Source organism: Rousettus aegyptiacus, unplaced genomic scaffold, assembly GCF_014176215.1.
Source record: "Rousettus aegyptiacus isolate mRouAeg1 unplaced genomic scaffold, mRouAeg1.p scaffold_m13_p_9, whole genome shotgun sequence".
NCBI lineage: Eukaryota > Metazoa > Chordata > Mammalia > Chiroptera > Pteropodidae > Rousettus > Rousettus aegyptiacus.
This window is the reverse complement of record NW_023416312.1, coordinates 6,909,624-6,929,925: the sequence shown is the minus strand read 5'-3', so window position 1 is coordinate 6,929,925 and position 20,302 is coordinate 6,909,624. Positions and strand designations below refer to the sequence as shown.

Here is a 20,302-nt window from a genome sequence, read left to right as displayed (position 1 = left end):
CTGACATCTGATATCTGCATCAGGAGTATTGAGGCAGAAGAGAGACCTCGGTGTTTCAACCCATCACAGTGCGCAGGTGCTTGAAAGTGGTGGGACCGGCATTAGGATACCAGGGCGACCCCTAAAGGTGAGCGGCTGGTTCTGGAGGTTGGGGTCGCGGAGGAAGCGCACACGATCCGACATCAGACATCCGAGGGTCTAGCGGTTCAGGGAGTCCAGAAGCGCCGCAGGGACCTCGGCAGGGGTGGGATGTGCCGCCTGTCCTGTGGCCCCCACTTTTCTTCCCTTCCTCAGCCCAGAGCTCCCCTCAGAGCTCTGGCCCGCGGCGCCGCTAGATCACACTCTCCACTCTCCGCACCCCTCCCGCTCTCCACCTCTGCGCGCAGCCTCCGCGCCCAGCCTCGCCGCTGCCGAGTGCCCGACGCGCCACGCCGCTGGGCGGTTGGAGAGCGGGCGGGCAGGCAAGCGATCCGGGAGCGGTGGGGGCGGTGCCCAGCCCGCGCGGGAGGAGGGACGCGGCGGGAGGGAAAGGGAAAAGGAGGGCCGGAGGGCGCCAGCAACCAGCCCGTCGGTGGGGACCGGCAGGTAAGCGGGCGGCGCGGGGATGGGTCTATCCCCTTGGGTTCCTGAGACCCAGCCCACGGAGCTGGGGACGGGCGCGGGCGGCTCGGGCGCAGCGCCTGGACCTGGAGGGCGACGGGACAGCGGGGCGAACGCTCCCTCCTCCCGGCTGCGGCTCTGAGCCGGGGCCCAGGGCGGCCCTGAAAGGCAGAGGCAGAGGGCTGAGCTTCGGGGGCCGAAACTCCGACAGTGGGAGAGTGCGCGCCGTGGGAAAGGGGGCTCCTGCGACGCGTTCTCCAAGGTGAGGGTATCAAAAAGCTTTTAACGGACTCAAACTCTCCCCAACCCTCTGGGAAACGGAGCCACGAGTCACGTTCGCGCGATCGGTTTGAGTCGCTAAAGCGGGGACTCAGTTTTTCGCGCCGCGGAGTGGGTGCGGCGGAGCCTCGGGAGCGCGAACGTGCCCCAGGCCCGAGACTTGGCGTAGCATCGCCTGGCGGGACCCAGAACAGGTGGCCCGGGCGCGGCGGGATGGAGCGGCAGCCAGAAGCCTAGGGGTTCGCGAGGGGGAAAGAGGAGGCTGGAGGTCTCGGGCGAGCGCATTTCGACGGGGACTTGCGGTCTCGAGGCTCCGGAACTACAAATAAGGTGAAGAGGAGAGCTGATGGGCCTCTAGAGAGCCAGATGAGGCAGACACAGAGGTTTTCCGTGGCTGCTTCGACAGTGACACTTCTTTTCACGTACTGTCCACCCGATTCCCTTGGGGATCTTGTTAAAATGCAGATTCGGATTCAGTAGGTTTGGGGTGGGGCCTGACGGTCTGCGTTTCTAATGAGCTCTCAGATGCTGCTGTGCTTCTGCTCCATGGACCACACTTTATATAGCAGGCCCTACAGAAAGTACTTTTAGTCCAATAGTCTGAAAACCTTAGGAAGAGTGGGAGATTGGGAGAGGAAGTCCTAAGACTTTGCAACCCCACCTCATCCCCAAACGCGTCAAAACGATTGCTACTCATTTAGTAGCGAAATACTTTACTTTTCTTGCCAGTTACTACCCAAATACATTATTTTATAGTAGAGCTAGCTTCACGGGCATACAACCTTTATTTGATTTAATCTTCGCTGTCGCTATTGAAATTCTTAATTTTTGAACAAGGGGCTCACATTTTCATTTTGCACTGGGCCCCACAGATTATATAGCTGACCCTAATAGTCACCACAGGCAGAAAAAAGGATCCATTTCTTCTAACAGGGTTTAGAGCTGGCGGGTGATGGAGAGTGAAGGTTTATTAAGCAGAGACTAGCTAGATGTTGCAGTTCCTCCCATCTTTCTCAACTTCTCCGACTATTTTAAGAGGTAAGCCTATGAGTATAACCTGTTATACATGGTATGTCAATATTTATTGCTTTGTTCATATTAATAACAATATATTAAGAGCTTAATTATTAATAAACTATACAATTAAATTTGATGTTGTAATATTTTGTAAACTAAGGGATAAAAGTGTGCATTATTTCCAGAGGATTTGGGGTGTCCTCTTAGTGTTTTGGAGTTTTGCTTAGTTAAAATGAGATGGACATTGCTTGGTTTGGCTGCTCAGATAAAAGCCAAAAAACAAAAAGTGGCCAAATTTTGTAGCTATTCCAAGGGTGTTATTTTACAGGGCCTCAGCGGGATGCCAGCCCTGATCAGATTCCCTCTGCTTTTATCATTTCCACATCCTTGCAAGGTGACTTTCATTAAAAGGGGAATGGAGCAGAATTTGCGATTGAAAAACACTGAAGAAATGCAGGGCCAGCATCGATGTTTTCTCCGTGAATAATTCTCGCCCCAAACACACCGGTTCCAGGTGTGTGTGTGCTTTTCTAGAAAAAATTTTTGGAAACACAGAAAAGAAAAAAATTGAACTTTAATTATGGATATGATTTTGTTCAGCAGAGGGAGAAAAAAGTCTGAGAAACAGAATTCCATTGGCAGGTTTGGCAGGGAAAGGAGAACCGCTATGTTTTTGGTACCATGAACAGCCTTCCAGAAATGGCAAAGTGAGTTTGCTCAGGTGTTAGGGAGAGCCAGTAAAGAAGCTGCTTTTCCACGGCCAATGTGGTCATTCTGGGGGCTGTGGTGTGGCTGTGGTGTGGCTGAGTCTGGTTTGGGACTGGTGGGGGGGCATCATGTAGGTTCCTGGTGCTTTCGCTACTCACATGAAAGTGACAAACACATTTTTCCATTTTGCTGCTTCAGAGTGCCAAGTCACTTTCAAATACATGCAACAAACTGGGAAGAGTACCATTAAATCTAAAAAAAAAGAGGGTGGGTGGGTGGGAATGTGTTTATGTGATGTTAATAATTCCAAAGGTAAAAAGGAGAGATTCTACCTTTAGTAACAACCTGGGAGCTGGTTTTTATGCCTCATTGAAAAAGGCCTTCACTACCTCAAGACAGAGAAAAATAATTTCTTTAAAAGTGTTTATGGTTTTTTAAAATAAGGGGGTTTTTAATTTACATGGAACTTATTTTGGGGGCATGGCATGAGCTGGGAGTTAAGAAATGGGTAAACATTTGGGGAAAATTATCACAAAATAAATCCCCTCAATGAAATAAGATTCTATGAACACTGTTCCTTTTATAAATCTACTTAATTCTTGAGTTGATTCCATGTTATTAAAATTGAGGTACAGTTTATTTATAATAACATTTACCCTTTTTAGAAGATACAGAAGAATTCCATCACTTCAAAAAATTCCTTATTGACCCTTCGTAGTCAACCCCTCCTAGCACTCTCAGCTCCTGGCAGCCATTGATTTGTTTTCTGTCCCTGTAAAATTGTCTTTTCCAGAATATCCTGTGAATGGTTTCATACGTGATATAGCCTTCTGAGTCTGGCTCCTTTCACCCAGCAAAATGCATTCGAGAGTCATCCCTGTTGGGTGAATCAATAATTTTCTCCTTTTATTGCTGAGTAATATTCCACAATTTATCTATTCACCAACTTTTTGTGATTATGAATAGGGCCAATATAAATATAATTATTCACATACAGCTTTTTGTGTGAACATGATTTTCATTTCACTTGGGTAAATACCTAGAAGTAGGGCTGCTATATTGTGTGGTAAATTTAACTTTATAAAAACTGCCAAACTTTTCCCAAGTGGCTTCACCACTGTGTACTTCCACCAGCAATATATGAGAGGACCAGTTGCTTGGCATCCTCGTCAACACTTGGTATTGTCAATTTATTTTATTTTAGCCATTCCAGTGGGTTTGTGGTGGCACCTCTTTATGGTTTTAGTCTGTGCTTTCCTGATGACTACCGAAGTTGAGCATCCTTTCATGTACTTTTTGGTCATTTCTATGTCTTTTACGAAATGTCTGGGTTTTTTGTTGTATTGTTTGTCTTACTGAATCATGAGTTCCTCATATATCATACATCTGGTTACAAGTTCTCTGTCAGATATGAGCATTGCAAATATTTTTTTGTGGCTTGCCTTTTCATTTTATTATCATTATTTTTTAATTTGTTGTCAATTATAGTTGACATTCAGTATTATTTTATATTAGTTTTAAGTGTACAGCTTAGTGATTAGACATGTCATTGTCTTTTTTTTTAATGTGGTAGGAACAAAATGTGAAATTTACCCTCTTGACAGGTTTTTAAGTATATAATACAATATTAACTATAGGACAATGTGTACAGCAGATCTCTAAACTTATTCATCTTGCATACCTGAAACTCTATACCCGTTATACAGCTACTCTGGCAATGACCATTCTGCCCTGTTTCTACAAATTTTACTATCATCATAAAAGTGGAATTAGTGTTCTTTTACTTTTTTTTTGAAAAGCAGTTTTAAATTTTGATGAAGTCTAATTTATCAGATTATTTTTCTCCTATGGATAGCACTTCTAGTAACCTGTCTGATAAATCTTTGTCTACCTCATGTTTATCTAGATTTTCTCCTGTGCCTTCTTCTAGACATTTTATAGTTTTATCACTTATATGTAGGTTTATGACCTCAAGTTATTTTCTATATGGATCAAGGTTCACTTTTTTCCCATATAGATAGCCAATTGTTCCAACACTATTTGTTGAAAAGATAGTATTTTTCTCCCATTGTATTCCCTTCCCCCCTTTGTCAAATATTAATTGACTGTATACGTGTGGGTTTATTTTTGAACTCTATTCCATTCCATTGATCTGTATGTCTTCCCTTTATGCCAATAACACATTGTAGGTCTTATACATTCTTGTGATGTGAATTCCTAGATTGTTTTGTGTGTGTAATTTTTATTGCTTTTAGAAATTGTATCTTTTTTCCCTTTTCATTTTACAATTACCGTACTATTGTATGAAAGGCTATTTAACTTTTTTGTAGGTCTATCGTATTCAAGCCATGTTACTGAACTCTTGTTAGCTCTCATAGTTTTTCAGTTGATTTTCTTGGATTTTCAAAGTAGACAATGGAAACGGTCTGCAGATGGCAATAACTTAGGGACTCCCTTTCCCAATATTTTTCTCATTTTATTAGAGAAAAATAGTGGTTAGGCTTCCCTCTAGGGTAGTGATTTGGGTGGGAATGCTTCTAATAGTGTACCACTAGGTACTAATTATGTTTGCTGTAGAGTTCTGGTAGTTTTCCTTATTACTTTCAGGTTTCTTTCCATATTTAGCTTCTCAAGGTCTAAAGTTTCATTTTAAAATTTCTTGCTCTGCTTGGAATATTTTTTTTCATTGAAAAGTCTAACAGTTTAGAGATGAGTCAGCCTTCCCAGCTTTGGAGGGTCATATTTTGATCTCCCTGGAGGTGAAGATAGTGTAGCATAAGTCAATTAGTTTCATTTAGACTATGAAGAAATTACCTTTGGAGATTTTTAATAATGTTCTTACCTGGGGGGGGGAAGGGGGAGAATATCAGGTACAGTAAGGAAGGGAGAGAATAAAGGGACAGTTTATAACCTACTTATGTATAAAGATAGCTTTTTGTAGTGTTTTTCAGACTTTCCTGCCTACTATTCATAGCGAGAAGTATATTTTACATTTCAACCCAATATAAACATAGCTATATATAATTAAAACAGAATCTCATGAAATATTGTGCATTTTTCTTTTGTGCAGTGTATTCTGATATTTGTAATTCTCTTCCATCTGTTCCATTTCATTTTAAAAGGATGATCATGACCCTTTAAATTGATTTAACCACTGTTTCATAAAACACTGGTTTATAAAACTGTTCATTTCATTTCTAAGCCCCCCAAACTGCTGAACTGTGTCCAGGACAAATTCATTTTATATCAAATCCTGCTATGATACAAAGTGAGTTCATTTATACCCTCAGATAATCGTGGCTACCCACATTTCTCTCGAGTTACTGTGTAACCTCTACACCAGTCTCCTGGCAACCACCCTTGATCCCACAGAATAGCCAGTAAATGCAGTCTTGTAAACTCACTGCTCAAAACCCTCAAATAACCTCTACCACACTTAGAATAAATCCCCAGATCCTCACTGTAATCTCTGAGGCCCTATATACCCTTTACCCCATTCTTCTCACACTTCTTCAAATACACCAGCCTCCTTGCTATTCCTTACCCAAGCCAAGCTTTTGCCTGCCTCCCAGCCTTTGCACCATTTCACCAGATATTCATGTAACTTGTCCCCTTGTTTCATTTGGGCCTTCTCTAACCCTCGTTCTAAAACAGCATTCCCCACCTACCACTATAAATGTCCATCTCCTCATCCCGTTTTTGTTTTCTTGGTACCATTATTATCTGTATCAGTACTATCTGCTGTTATGTTATTTAATTATTTGTTTCCCGATGCAATGTCTTTTTTCCCTGCTAGAATATAAATTCCAAGAGGGCAAGGACTTTGTGTATCCTGTTCACTGTTGTATTCTCAGGGCCTAGAACAGTGGGACATAGCAGTCAATTTATAATAGTTGTCGAATAGATGAATGAGTGTACCTAGAAACTAAAAGAAATCAAGCACTGATCTCTTATTTTCATTTTAAATTAAATTTACCGAGATGACATTGGTTAAGATTATATAATTTTCAAGTGTATAATATTATAATACATCATCTGTATATTGCATTGTGTGCTCATTACCCAAAGTTTAGTCTCCTTCCAGCACCATCTTTGACCTACACCTAAACCCTTTCCCCTTTCCCCTCTAGTAACCACCATACTGCTGACTGTTGTCAATGAGTTTTTTTGTTGTTGTTCATTCATTTGTTGCTTTCTGTTTTATATGCTACACATCAGTAAAATCATATGATTCTTCTCCTTTTCAATCTGACTTATTTTGCTTAGCATGATATTCTCAACCTCTATCCATGCTGTCACAAATGGCAGTATTTCATCTTTTCTATGGCTGAGTGATATTCCATTGTATATATGTACCACAGCTTCTTTATTCAATCATCCATCAAAGGACACTTGGGTTGTTTCTATGTCTTGGCTACCATGTATAATGCTCCAATAAACATAGGAGTGTATATATGTTCATGAATAAATGTTTTAAAAATTTTGGGGTAGATACCCAGAAGAGGTCATAAGAAGTCATACAGCAACTCTATTCTTAATTTTTTGAGGAACCTCCAGACTCTTTCCCACAGTGGCTGCACCAGTTTACATTCCTGCCAGAAGTGTATGAGGTTTCCTTTTTCTCCACATCCTCTCCAACACTTGTTATTTCTTGTCTTGTTGATAATAAATCAGGTTCAAATCTTAAGAGAAATTCAATGTACTCTGCCTTTCTGTTCAATTTTAGTGTCGAAATTATTTTAAGTTAAGCATGGAGTATTATTTTAATGTAGGCAGTTCGTTAATCAACGAACATCTGGTATTTACTACGTTTCTGACTTTGTGATAATGATAGCTAATATTTATTGAGGAGGCACTGCTCTTACTGCTTTATATATATATATATATATATATATATATATATATATATATATATAAATGAGTATATATATATAAATGAGTATATATATATATATATATATATATATATATATATATATATATACACACACACTCATTTAATCCTCCCAACTTCTTGAGGCACGTACTATTATTATCATTTTACAGATGAGGAAACTGAGGCACAGAGAGGTTAACTGGCTTGTCCAAGGTCACACAAAAGGAAAGTAGTGGATCTGGGGTTTGAACACAGACCATTTGATTTCAGAGCCCGTGTTCTTAACCACAATGCTTATAGCAATAAGGAGTATACACAATTCTTAACTTTTATAAATATGTAATATTTATGGCGTTTGTTCCTTTAGCATAGCGGTTCTCAATCAGGGCTGATTTTGCCCCGCTGGGGACATTTGGCAATGTTTGGAAACATTTTTGTTTGTCAAGGGTGGGGAGCTACTGGCATCTACTGGGTAGAGGCCAGGGTTGTTGCTAAACATCTTATAATGCAGAGGACCTCTGCTCTTCCCCTTCACTCCCCAACAAATGATTATCTGACTCAAATGTCCATAATGCTGAGACTGAGAAACACTGTCTTAGTTTAGCACTGTAGTTCTGAAAGCCCATTCGAATCACTTGGGGAGTTTTCAGATTACCGATACCTAGGTCCTGTCTCTGACCTCACTAAACCTCAAGTGGACCGTCATCATTGCCAGCAATCCTACCATGCTTGCATAGTGGGTTTGCTTTTCTAGTCTCCAAAATAGCTATTTTATACCTTCCTTTATTTCTTCTCTCCTCCTATAATAAATGCTGACTCTGGCTCATTAGATATGAACTTCCTCATAGTCTTACTACCCAAACTCCTAACATGCCCACATTTGTACAAATACTCATGATGCCCACTTCTGATACTGTGAAACTGAATGAAACCTCTCTAAAATGTCAAAGACTGGCTTCTTTTCTGAGCTCCAGACCCCTCATCCTCTGCCTTCTCAAGTACATATTCTTTTTTTCTTTTAAAAAACTTTTAATAATAATCTTAAACTTTACAAATAAGTTGCAAAAATAAAAACGGTTCATAAGATACCTGTATACCTTTTATCCAGATTCATCTATTGTTAGTTAGCATTTTACCCCATTTGCTTTATCATTTGCACTCACAGTCACACACATTTTTTTCTGAACCATTTGAGGGTAAGTTACATGCATCATGGCCTTCACTCCTAAGCACGTCTGTATGGATTTCATAAGAATAAGAACATTCTCTTACGTAACCACAGTACTGTTATCAACATGAGTAAATTTAACACTGATACAACACTGTTATCTAATCTGCCATTTGTATTCCAATCCTGACAATAGACTTGTTAACATCCTTTACAACATATTTTTTCTTTTAGTGCAGGATCTGGTCTAGGGTTGTTACAGTATTTGGTTGTCCTGTCTTTTAGTCTTGAACATTTCCACACCTTTTCTTGGTCTTTTATGAAATTGGCATTGTGGGGGAGGAAAAATAATTTTCCTTCTATCCTACTAGGTTCTTGGCTGAGACTCCCTTGTAATAAAAGATAGATTAATAGAACAACAAACAAGTTTAATAACATGTATACCTCCTGTAAAAATGGAAGAGGCCCAGGAAAACTGAGTAACTACCAAATGGCCCAAGCCACTGCCTTAAATACCACCTCTAGCTAAAGACAAAAGGAGATGGGGGGAAGAGGCAGTTATGGGCGGTGACCAGGGAAAGCACAGTAAAGGAGGGCATGATCTTTATGTGGGTTTAAGTCCTTGCCTTCTCCACTGATAAGAGTTCCTAGGGACTTGGTCATCCTCTTCCTGGTACTGGAGAGGGAGACACCCTTACAAATGGAGATTTCCCTTATAAATGGAAATAGCTCTTACAAAAGGGCAACCTGTGGTTTTAAGAGCTCCTGCGTCTATTGTTTCTTAAAAAGAATCTACCTCAAGATAATCCTTATGCCAAATAGGTGTATATTGGGGTGTCATATTCTGCACCCCCTAAAAGAATGTTTTAAGTAGATTCCCAATCATTTTCACAGTTGTCAATTATTTTCTCCTCTGAATGCAGTTAAGATTAGGTGCCACCTTTGGACATACTCACACATCTTTGTCTATATACGGTGTTGAGAATTACTATTCATAACTTGAATTAAGTGTTAGTATCAGTTTTTCTACTTTAATTTTTTCCTAAAAACTTGTTTCTATGCTCATTTATTCCTTTACCAACTACCTACATAAAAATATCATTTTAAGATGTCTTAAGAATTTTGGCACGGGAGGGAGGAAAGGGGGAAGGACAAAGTAAATGAAGGAGGTTTTGAAAAACTTAAGTATGGTTAATTTTGTTGTGATTACACCCAGGTAGGCAGGTTGACACTAGTATCTATCTACCTTTGTCCTAAGTTGCATTCACTTATTCAACTGAGCAAATCTGAAGTTAATTCTGTAACCTTGATAGAGCAAATAAAGCTTAAAATTGAGCAAATACCTTCCACTTGATTTTAGTAGGTCACATTCACTGATCATACTCTATGCAGAGAGCCCCTAACAGTATCTACAGCAGTACCTTTCAAATGCGCGATTACCTGGGGATCTTGTTAAAATGCAGATGCAGATTCTTTAGCTCTGGGGTTGGGCCAGAGTTTTCTAGATTTCTGCTGTTTGGAGGACCACATTTATGAATGATAAACATCCCTGCTTCAGTGCGTCTCTGGGCTTGTCCTCCTAGCACTGGCTGAAGAACCAGGTGTGTGCTTTAGAGCAGTAGACAAAGCCCAGGGCTCTTGAGCATTTCTTTTAACCTCAAGTAGCAACTCCTCTCAACCTCCCCTCACCTAGTCTCTCCTCAAACATTCCAAACACCTGAAGAAAAACCACTGAACTCCTCAAATGCACACCAAATCGAAACACACACACACACACACACACACACACACACACACACGATCATCCCAGGTACTGACATGAAGAAAGGAGTGGGGTAGGGCAGGCATGAAACCACCCTCTTCTCGCCTGGCTTCAATATTTCATATTTCCTCATTCATTCCAGAGAGACTGGGTGTCCATTTCAACAGTCCTGACCCTGGCCACTTGAGCACACACCAGCCCCCTTCCAGACCCTTGCTGTGCATTACTCTGCCCAAAAGTCTGCTCTGCCTGCCCATGTTGCAGACTGGGAATGCCCAGGAATTAACACTACCCTCCCCACTCCATCACTCCCCACCATGGCGGCAGCCCTAGATGCCTGATGAAAATTAGAGGATAAACAGCCCAGCTCCTTTGCCCATGGATGGGATAACTCAGACAGGCGAGTGTTCTACACTGGCTCCCAGGACCGAGCTTCAGTTGCCCCCAGTGGCAACTGGATTGATAACACACCTATATTCACTGCTTTCCTATCACCCCTCCAACCCCCCTTACCCCATCTCAGTCTCACTTCCCCATTCTCTGTTATCTGGGATCAGATCCTAAATAAACTTTTTGCTCTCGAATCTTTGCCTAAGAGTTACCTTCTAGAGGAATCCAAACCACGGCTCTTCGAAGCCAACAGTCTGGAAGTATTTTCCTTCATTTTAATAAAACTCCATTAAGAGAAAACAGCAGGGAGCCCTGTGGGGTTTGTTCTAGGGGGGGGTTTCACCACTGTGTAGTTATTTTGTTGGCATGACACCAACCATTCAGATGGCTGGAAATAAGCCCGATAATGGAGAGGATGCTTCCGTGTTCCTGGGCTATTAGGACCATGTCAACAGAGTTGATATTCTGAGCTCCCAAGCAGAGCTGATTCTGGTCTTTCAGACACCTGCCCAGGGGGGGCATATCTCTGAGCTCTGCCTCAGAGCCCTTGACTACGTTTTGTAGCTCCTGCAAACCTCATCTTTACTGTATTCTACTTCCATGCTCCTTTCTGTAGGCCTTTCTCCCTGGGCACCTCCATTGTGGGCTCTCTGCCCAGTCCCTTAGGATAAAGAGTCCATTCTTGGACCTTAACTTTATTGTGTGGAGGCCCCTGACATTAAGTTTCAAGGATGTGCCCACCTGTTTTCCAAGCTTTGCATCAATGATCAATGTTTCTCCTAGCTTTATGTTCAGCTTGTCCCCTTCCTTCTGCCTTCTTCCCCAGACTGGAAGTGCATCCAAACCTTGGCATAATTTAAGCCTCTCGGGGTATTTCAGGGCTGCCTGCATCCAAATGGGGGTTCTTAGACTTTCTATATGTTCAAAAGTATGCTATGACCCAGCATTCTCCTCTCAAGACATTGTATGCAGAATTCTCCTTTCTGTGGTTCCTCACATGTTTGGAACTCACACCAGGCAGAGATGTTTGGGAGGGTGGCCTGATCTAGCACTCAACCTGATTTCTACAATCATGCTGTATCTCTGCCAGGTGGGCTGCGCACCAGGCTGAACACCCATGCCTTTGGGCCTCTTGGGGTTCCTAATTAGAGACCCTTGGCCCTTTGGATCTGGTATTTTAAGGGTACATGCAACATTAACCGGGCTAGCTTTAATGTAAACATCTATGAAAACATCAAGGATCGATGGCTAGGTGACTGCTTCCCTGCGACTTTGTGCTTTCTTCCTGGCTTGCAGACTGCCACCTTCTGGCTGTGTCCTGAAGTGGGAGAGGGAAAGGGAGGGATAGGGGAGAGGGAGGGAGAGATGGAGAGAGAGAGGAAGTGAGAGAGGGTGGGAGGGAGAGAGAAAGGGTCAGAGGGAGGGAGGGTGAGAAATTGAAAGATAGATCTTTCTCTTCCTATAAAGCCACAGTCCTATTGGATAAGGGCCCCACCCTTATGACTTCATTTAACCTTAATTACCTCCTATACACCCTATCTTCAGATACGGTCACATTGGACATGAGGGCTTCAACATGTAAATTTTGAACCCACACCAGGCAGGGTTGGTCCATAGCAATAACTGCGCTCAGCTTCCTCCACTCTCCTTCCATAGAATTTCGCCTATTTGTTCATCTAACTGAATCCTGAAAACTACTAGATGTTGCCAGATTACTTTCTGAGCAACATTGTAAGACACTTCCTGTTGCTTGACATCCTTGCCAACACAGCATAGTCAGACTTTTGAATATAGCTAAGATGATAGGTATGATATCTCTTTTGGTTTTGATTTACAATTCTGATTCCCAGTGTTCACTGGCTATTTAAATTTTATCTTTGTGAAATTCTAGTTCAAGTTTTTTCCCCCCATTTTTTCTATTAGATCGTATTTTTTATTGAATTGTAGATGTTCTTTATATATTCTGGATACTAATTTTTAATGATATGTATTATAATGTCTCCCAGTTTGTGGCTTATTTTTCCATTTTTATGATGTTTTCTGATAAATGAAGTTCTTGTTTTCAATGTAGTCAAATTTCTTCTTTTCTATATTTGGCACTTTTTGTGTCCCTATCCAAAAGACATAAAGATATTCTTCTATATTACCTCTTGAAAGTTTTAAATGTTGGCTTTTGAAATGATTTGTCTAATTGGACTTGAGGGAGGAACCTGTTTAGCTTGTTTTTCCATGTGGAAAACCAGTTATCCCAGGATCATTTACTGAAGAGTCGATCTTGCCCTCCTGAGCTGCATCGACCTGACACCTCCTTTGTTATATCAGTGCCTGTATATGCATAAACCTGCTTCCAGGCTTGCTCAGATTTGATCTTCCAGCATATTTGTCTAACCCTGAGTGAATACTACACTTGATTGCTGTAGCCTTCTAATGAGTCTTGGTGCTAGTAGGTCAAGCCCTCTTTTCTTGTTCTTTGTCAAAATGTCTTGGCCAATTGCTTTTATAGAAATACCTTAGAATAACCATAAAGTTTCATGAAGAATCTCCTTAAGATTTTGAGTGAAACTGCCTTGAATTTGTAGTATTATACATTTTTTCCAAACTTACTTACACAAAGATCTCTCATTTGCATCTCGCAACAACTTGGGAAGTAGGTTAATATTACCCTCATTTTTCAGATGAGGAAACATAATAGAGAAATTAAATGCCTTGCCCACAACTCACAAAGCTAGTCGACGGCAGAGCCAGGTCTTTTATTCTTTTCTAGCTTTTTTTTTAATTCTTTTTTCTTTTGTTGAGAAATAATTCACATACCGTAAAATTCACCTTTTAAAAGCATACAATTCAATGGTTTTTACTATATTCACAGAGTCGTATAACCATCAGCACTACCTAATTCCAGAACATTTTCATCACCCCAAAGAGAAGCTCTACATTCCTTAGCAGTCACTGCCCAGTCTGATACCTCTTCCCCAGCCTCTGGCAACCACTAATCAACTTTCTGTCTCCATAGATTTGCCTATTCTGGACATTTTATATAAATAGAATTATGCAATATGTGTGGCCTTCTGTGTCTGGCTTCTTTCACTTAGCGTCATGTTTTCAAGGGTCTTTCATGTGATGACTCAAAACTTTATTCCTTTTTCTTTTCTGTCATTTTTTACTTCTCTTCATTTTCATCTTTTCTTTTTTTATTCCATTATTTTTCCTTCATTCCTTTAGTCCTTTACCCAAGTCTTTTGACTCAAAGTCCAGTGCTCTTTTCACAGTTACATATTAAATCAACCAGTAAGTGAGAATTTGTTCCTTTAAGAAATTACTCATGAGCCTAACAACAAAGTTCTTCAGCCTCGCTGCCTGTTGGCATGCAGTAGGTACTCGAACATTGAGATCAGAGTTCCTTAGAAGGATCTTGCTAATGTTGTTCACTCCATGCTAAGTGAAACTTGCTAAGCACTGTGTCTGGAAAGCTGAATATTGTTTAGGTTGTGAGCTGTACATTAGATGTGCTCACTTGCTTTTGTAGAGGTAAAGTAGTGTTTTCTTTCATCAGGTAACATCAGTTGAATGTATTATATAGATCTTGGTTTGAAGAGTTAAATATAGCACCCCTATGCAAAGACCCTCTCTTTAGAAAAGTTCTATTCACTTAAGCAATATTTTGCTGTTAGCTTTAACCATGAGCTTTAATTGAACTATGAAAAAAAAATTAGAATGATTGACACTACAATTTGCCAAGCCCTGAACTAAACTAGGCACAGATATGTTTTCCTGCAAAGCCTGCTGAATCAATTCCTTATCACTCCCAGTGAACAACTGAATCCACATTTGCCAGGGTTGGGGAGAAGAATTAAACACACACACACACACACACACACACACACTAATAATTCATTGATCTGGAACGAACCACAAGCTATTATCTTAACTAAACCTAAATCAAGCCAACAATTTCTTTAGATTTTAACCGGCTATTTTGGAAGTTGTTTTATAAGGCTTTAGTTCACAACACACAAAATTTGTTTTGGAAATAATCCTTTTCCCTTTGCCTACAAGGAACCACAAAGCTGAATTTGAGTTCATTTGCGGTCGTTGTTCTTCCCCTAGGCTTTCAGATATAATTCTCTTTCTTTTTCTTTTTCTTTTACTTGTCATAGATTTGCCCTTCTTTCCCAATGGTATGTCCCACTCCTTTAAAATCTTTCCATTCATTCATCCATGCATTCTTTCAACAAATATTTATAAAGTTCCTACTATGTGCCAGGGACTCTCCTAGACATTGGGGACTCAACAGTAAACCAAATGGACAAAACTTCTGCCTTCAACAAAGCTTATTTTCTAATGGAGGAGGCAGATAAAATTTACATTATATTAGCGATTAGTGCTATCTATGAAGGAAAATGGATTAGAAAAGAGACACAGAGAGCACTGAGGGGTTGCAATTTTAAATACCATTTCTCTAGGTCAGCGGTTGGCTAACTATGGCTTTGTGGCCCTCCACTTATTTCTTTACATAAAGTTTTATTGGCACACAGCCATACTCATTTGCAAATTGTCTGTGACTGCTTTCATGCTACAACAGCAGAGTTCAATAGCTGCAACAGAGACTGTATGGGTTGCAAAGCCTAAAATATTCACTATTTGGCCTTTTACAGAAAGTATTTACTTTTTGGCCCTGTGCAGAGAAAATGCAGATTTTTACATACGATAACTTTCTATAGAATTAATATGCATGATGTGCTTTTCAGCTTCTAAAGTATTTTCACAAACACAGCATCGCTGAGTGTTGTAGCAATGTTGTAAGGTAGTTATCAGCAGCTTTGTTTTACAGATGACTGAACAGACGCTTGGAGAGACTGTAAAGTGATGATGTTTAACTCTAGAAGCTGGTGTTTTATCCAGCCTAATCTCTTACTTCTGGTAAATACAACCCAGGTTTCTAGCAACGGGAGCTTCCTAGCATAAGAAACACAGAAAGGCAATACTGTGTAGGTATCAAGAGTGTGGACCCTGAAGCTTGGCTGTCCAAGTTCAAACCCTCGCTCTGCCACTTACCTCTGTGACTTTAGGCAAGTTATTTAACCTCTCTGTGCCATACCTCAGTTTCCTTTTCTATCAAGCAGTTATAATAGTATGCCTTCTGGGTAGGGCAGTGATATATCCCAGTTTGCCTGACACAGTTCTGATCTATGCCTGTCTGCTCTACATTAATAAGTGTCTCACTTAACATTCAGGTGCCCCATCTTGACATTAAGTTATACATGTGCCTTAGCTAGCGTCGTTGTAGGGACTGAGTTAGTATAAAAAAGCACTTAGAATCCTGTCTGACCATAGCCTTCATTTACTAGACCTTGGCTGTCATTTCTTATCTTAATGCCATGCCAACCCATCACTTAATTTTCTTCTGACTTATTACTTAGTTTCATTAAGTCCAGACTGATTCCTGTCTGAAGCAATTTTGTGTGACCAGGTAAATAGGCCATCAAGGATCCTTCTTCTAGGATGCAATGTCTTCTGCCTGCAGTGCTCATCCAGCGAGCCTCCAGGCTCAATCCCTGACTCCTTCAGCGGGTCTTAGCTCAGATGTCCTCTTCTCATGACACTTTTGCAGGCCACCTCTCAAAAATTGCTCCTTTCCCCCACACGTTTTGTATCTACTTCCTTGCTTTAGTTTTCTACTTAATACTTATTACTGACAATGCAGATTCTATAGAGTAGCTAAGAATATTTTTAGTGTAGTTTTGTTCTGCTGTTACTTGGATAGAAAAAAAAGCCCATAAAGTTCACTATGCCTGTATGATTTATTTTTCTCATTTTAAAAATAATATGTCTTTATCATTAATTTTTTTTTAGAAATTACAGAAAACCACAATGAAAAAATTACAATCCACCAATAGTCCCACTCCTTCCCCTAGAGTTGACATTTTGAGGTGTATTAAGAAGAAAGCAATTTAACACATGCTCTAGATAGAATGTGTTTTCTAGTCTAATCATGTAGTTTTACCTAAACAGCTTATAAGCAAATAAAGGCTTATTATGTTCTCTAAGTATTATAATTTTGATTCCTTTAAGATAAATTTTTTTCCTCCATATTTTCATTTGAAACCTGTCTGAGAGAAAATATCAAAGCACTGGTCCAGTCTAGTCCCATCTCTAGAAGCAAAGAAAAATTGTGGAAGAGCAGCTGAGTGAAAAGGAATGTTTCCCCACTTGGAGTTAAGGTTTCCTGGCGTGTTCAAAAAGTATTAGCCTGACTCTGGCCAACATGATCATCTTAATAAAAGTGATCGTGTAGTGACTTTCTTTTTAATAGAGAGCAAGTTACACATTCTTTTTGTCATTGTCCTGTCTAAAAATATAATTCGTGTCCCAATAACTGTGAGATGGACATTGTTGCTATTTTGTCCCCATTTTACAGATGAGGAAGCTGAGGCACACAAAGAGATTAAGTTACTTGCCTTAGGGTTTAGGGGTAGCAAATGGCAGAGCCAGAATTCAAAGGCAGGGACTTATGCCCCTTGAAATACTCTGCCATTCGCTTTGTGGGTGGGCAAGGAGAGACCTTTCTTTCCTATGGCTGATATTTAGCAACAATTCATGAGGAGTTAGGAAGTTACTGAACATTCATTCCTGAGAAACTCCACTAGCTATAACCTGACTTTACCATATGGGTTCATTTCCTTTCAACTTGACTTTTCCAATGAGAAACCAAGAGATCAATTGAAATATTCTGTTTTATATTCACCTTGCAATTTTTTTTACTGTAAAAATTTCCATCAATTCCTGAGACTAACCTATGTGACTATTATGCTTTCGATGAGAGAAATAATATTATTTTTCTCAGCATTTTATTCATCACTCTAGTAGAGTCATTAGTTTTACCAGTAGAATGTTTTTGGCTGACTGGCAAAGTGCAGATTGTTGGTTGAGGTCTGGGTGGCAGAAGGACTTGTAGGAGCTGCCTCTGGAGAGTGGCTTTTCTACTGTCAGGTTTGCTAACCTCCTCATAGAGTTCAAGATCAAACTAGTTACACATAATATCACATCGCTTTCCCTGTAGTGTATTAAAGTGAGTTACAGACCTTGTAACAGAAACCCAGTGCACCTCACGATTCATGCAGACTGAGGTCTTGTGGCAAGTGATTGGCTTTGGGAATCATTTCACCCATGTGGTCTGCTCTTGTTTCCCCAAAATATCCGGGGAGTTGGTCTCTTACTGCAAGGGAAAAAAATAATACTCCTACACTTGGAACACCTCGGTTTTGGAAAAATCATTTAAAAAAATACTGCGAAGCCACCCATGCTGCATCAGTGCTGGTGGGTCATTTGGGAAAAGGCAGAGTCCAGACACTTGTGGGAGGTAGGATTTTTATGGTCTGTTTGTGTGTCCAGTTTTGCAGTCTTCGCAGGACTCCATTGGGGCTGTCAATGAAAACCATTGAACCTGTCAACTTGTTTGCCAGGTCTCCTGGAAAAACACACTGACAAATCTCAGCACTGGGCGGGTCAAAGAGGATCATTCTAAAATAAGAAAATGCATGGCCCTGCTCTGGTGTGAGGCCAGGACTTGGTGCCACAGCCAAGTTCCCTGGTGAGAGAGGAGTTTCCACCATCGTAGGCTTTCCCCACCCTACCTCACACCATTCAGTCTGCAAAAATAACTCCACTTCCGGTGGAGCCAAGTAGTCATTTGAAGGCAAAGTAAGCAAAAGGAGCAGGTAGTGTTGATGTTTTAAGAGAACACCCTGATGAGAGGATGAAAAAAATGAGAAGGGCAGTCAGCAACTAAGAGATTTTCCTGGATGTAGGAGAGCTGCTTGGAATGGCACTGCCTTTCGGTTTCTAAGGACCAACCGAGCAGACCTATAATGTAGACAAAGCCTCTCCTTGGGAGTCTCTTCCCCATTTCTCCATCTTTGCCCTCCAGACCTTACAGCAGGATCCCATCTCAACCCTTCTATGTTGTCCATGCCTGACTCTATTGGATGCTCCCTAGTCATCCATGCCTTCAGTATCCCTCCTCACTGTCAACTGATTGCCCGATCAATTAAATCAAACTCATCTCTTAATGAACACAGGAACTGAAATTTGCATTCTTTAATGGGTTGCAGCCTGTCTAAAAAAATAAGCCTTTAGAAGTGATCTTTTAGCTATCCTTCAAAAATTAAGAACTTTTAGAGTAGGACAGGAGTCCTACTCTACACAAGATTTAAGACTTTCTAAGTCACCATCATTTCCTTCAGTCTCTCTGATTTAGAACATATTTCTATGTCCTCCTCTCTACAAACATATAAAAGATAAAATCTGTCACTCTTTTCTCTGTGTCCTTAAAGCAGTGTTTTAATGACTATGAGAACATTCGATAACACCACTCATCGACGCGTAGGAGTTGACCAGAGAAGTATCCTGCCTTCCCAGAACATATCTCTTTATCCCTTTCCCGTGCAAACTGGATTGGTCTCCACTTAGAAGAGAGTCTTAATTAGAGGTCACAACTTCCTGCAGATGATGTGATAAACCATCCAAGGCTGCTGAGAGAAGTGAAAGACTAGGAAGTGTCTGCTGGGTTTGGCGAGGAGGAAGTCATGGGAGATCGCCTGAATGAAATCAGTTTGAGAGGCCAGAAAGAGAGAATTAGAGATATTGAGTATGGCCAACCCCTGAGCAGGTTTAGTTAAGGACAAGTTGCAAGGAAAAACTTTGCTTTCTTGAAGGATAGTTATGGCTTCTCCTCTTCATGGATAAGAATTCAAAATGGAACATGATTCCCTTTTCTATTTAGGCAGTAAAAAGCCATGCTTGTGGTTTGATAATACAAATGTGAAGGCCATAGGACCTAGTTATTTGCTTTCTAGTTCTCTTCCTTAGTTTTGATTTCCTCTAATGTATACTCTCCTTGAATCTGTTTTTCTTTGTGAGAGGAGGGGAATATAGAGTGCCATATTGTCATCTGTGGTCTTGGCTGTTAATACCTCTTAGCCTCCATGGAACAAGCAGGGTCTCTAAATGAAAATATTGCTAAAAATTCTAAGACACAAGGCCAACTAGAAATTCCTCCTCTCCCTTTCCACAGACCTCCTGGACTAGATTATGGTTCAGGATGGGTTCTTATAACCGGTGCAAGGACAGAATTTTGAGATGTTGGGGAGTAAGGGGCAAAGCTGGAAGGCAAGAGCAGAAAAGAAAGGCCTGTGCACCTGCCACTCAAAGCTCCAGGACTGGTTTCCTGGTCTTCGAACACTAATCTATGTACCTTCCCTGTAGCATAAGGAGCGTTTGTCTTCACTTTTGGGCTTGCGCTTCCTTCCTTCTCTTGCCTTTGACCCTCCTCATCCTCTCCAGGCTTGACTCTGAATTTATCTTTTTAAAGCTGGTCTCTAGTTAATCCTACCCTCTTCTGGTTTCTTCATTCTGTGCCCCCTCAAATTAGGCCTTCACTGTCTACTATAGTGTTTTTTTTGTTGTTGGTACCTGACTCATTTTCACGCTGTCTTTCAGGGACTGG

General features: G+C 40.8%; 1 protein-coding gene and 1 long non-coding RNA gene across 7 annotated transcripts in view; one reads left to right on the top strand and one right to left on the bottom strand.

Annotated features, from left to right (window-relative positions):
- Positions 1–20,302, bottom strand: part of LOC107511989 — a 179,149-nt gene that overhangs the window by 75,706 nt on the left and 83,141 nt on the right. The window lies entirely within an intron of this gene.
- The window catches only part of ADGRG2 (adhesion G protein-coupled receptor G2), a 99,386-nt gene continuing 79,300 nt past the window's right edge, over positions 217–20,302 (top strand). For 2 of the 6 annotated variants that reach the window (XM_036226434.1, XM_036226433.1), the window contains exon 1: positions 893–1,917. The gene's annotated coding sequence lies outside the window, so the exon portion shown is untranslated. Of the gene's footprint in view, positions 245–547; positions 586–696; positions 863–892; positions 1,918–20,302 lie in introns of those variants that run through there. The other 4 variants (XM_016147000.2, XM_016146990.2, XM_016147008.2 and 1 more) reach the window with 4 other exon arrangements.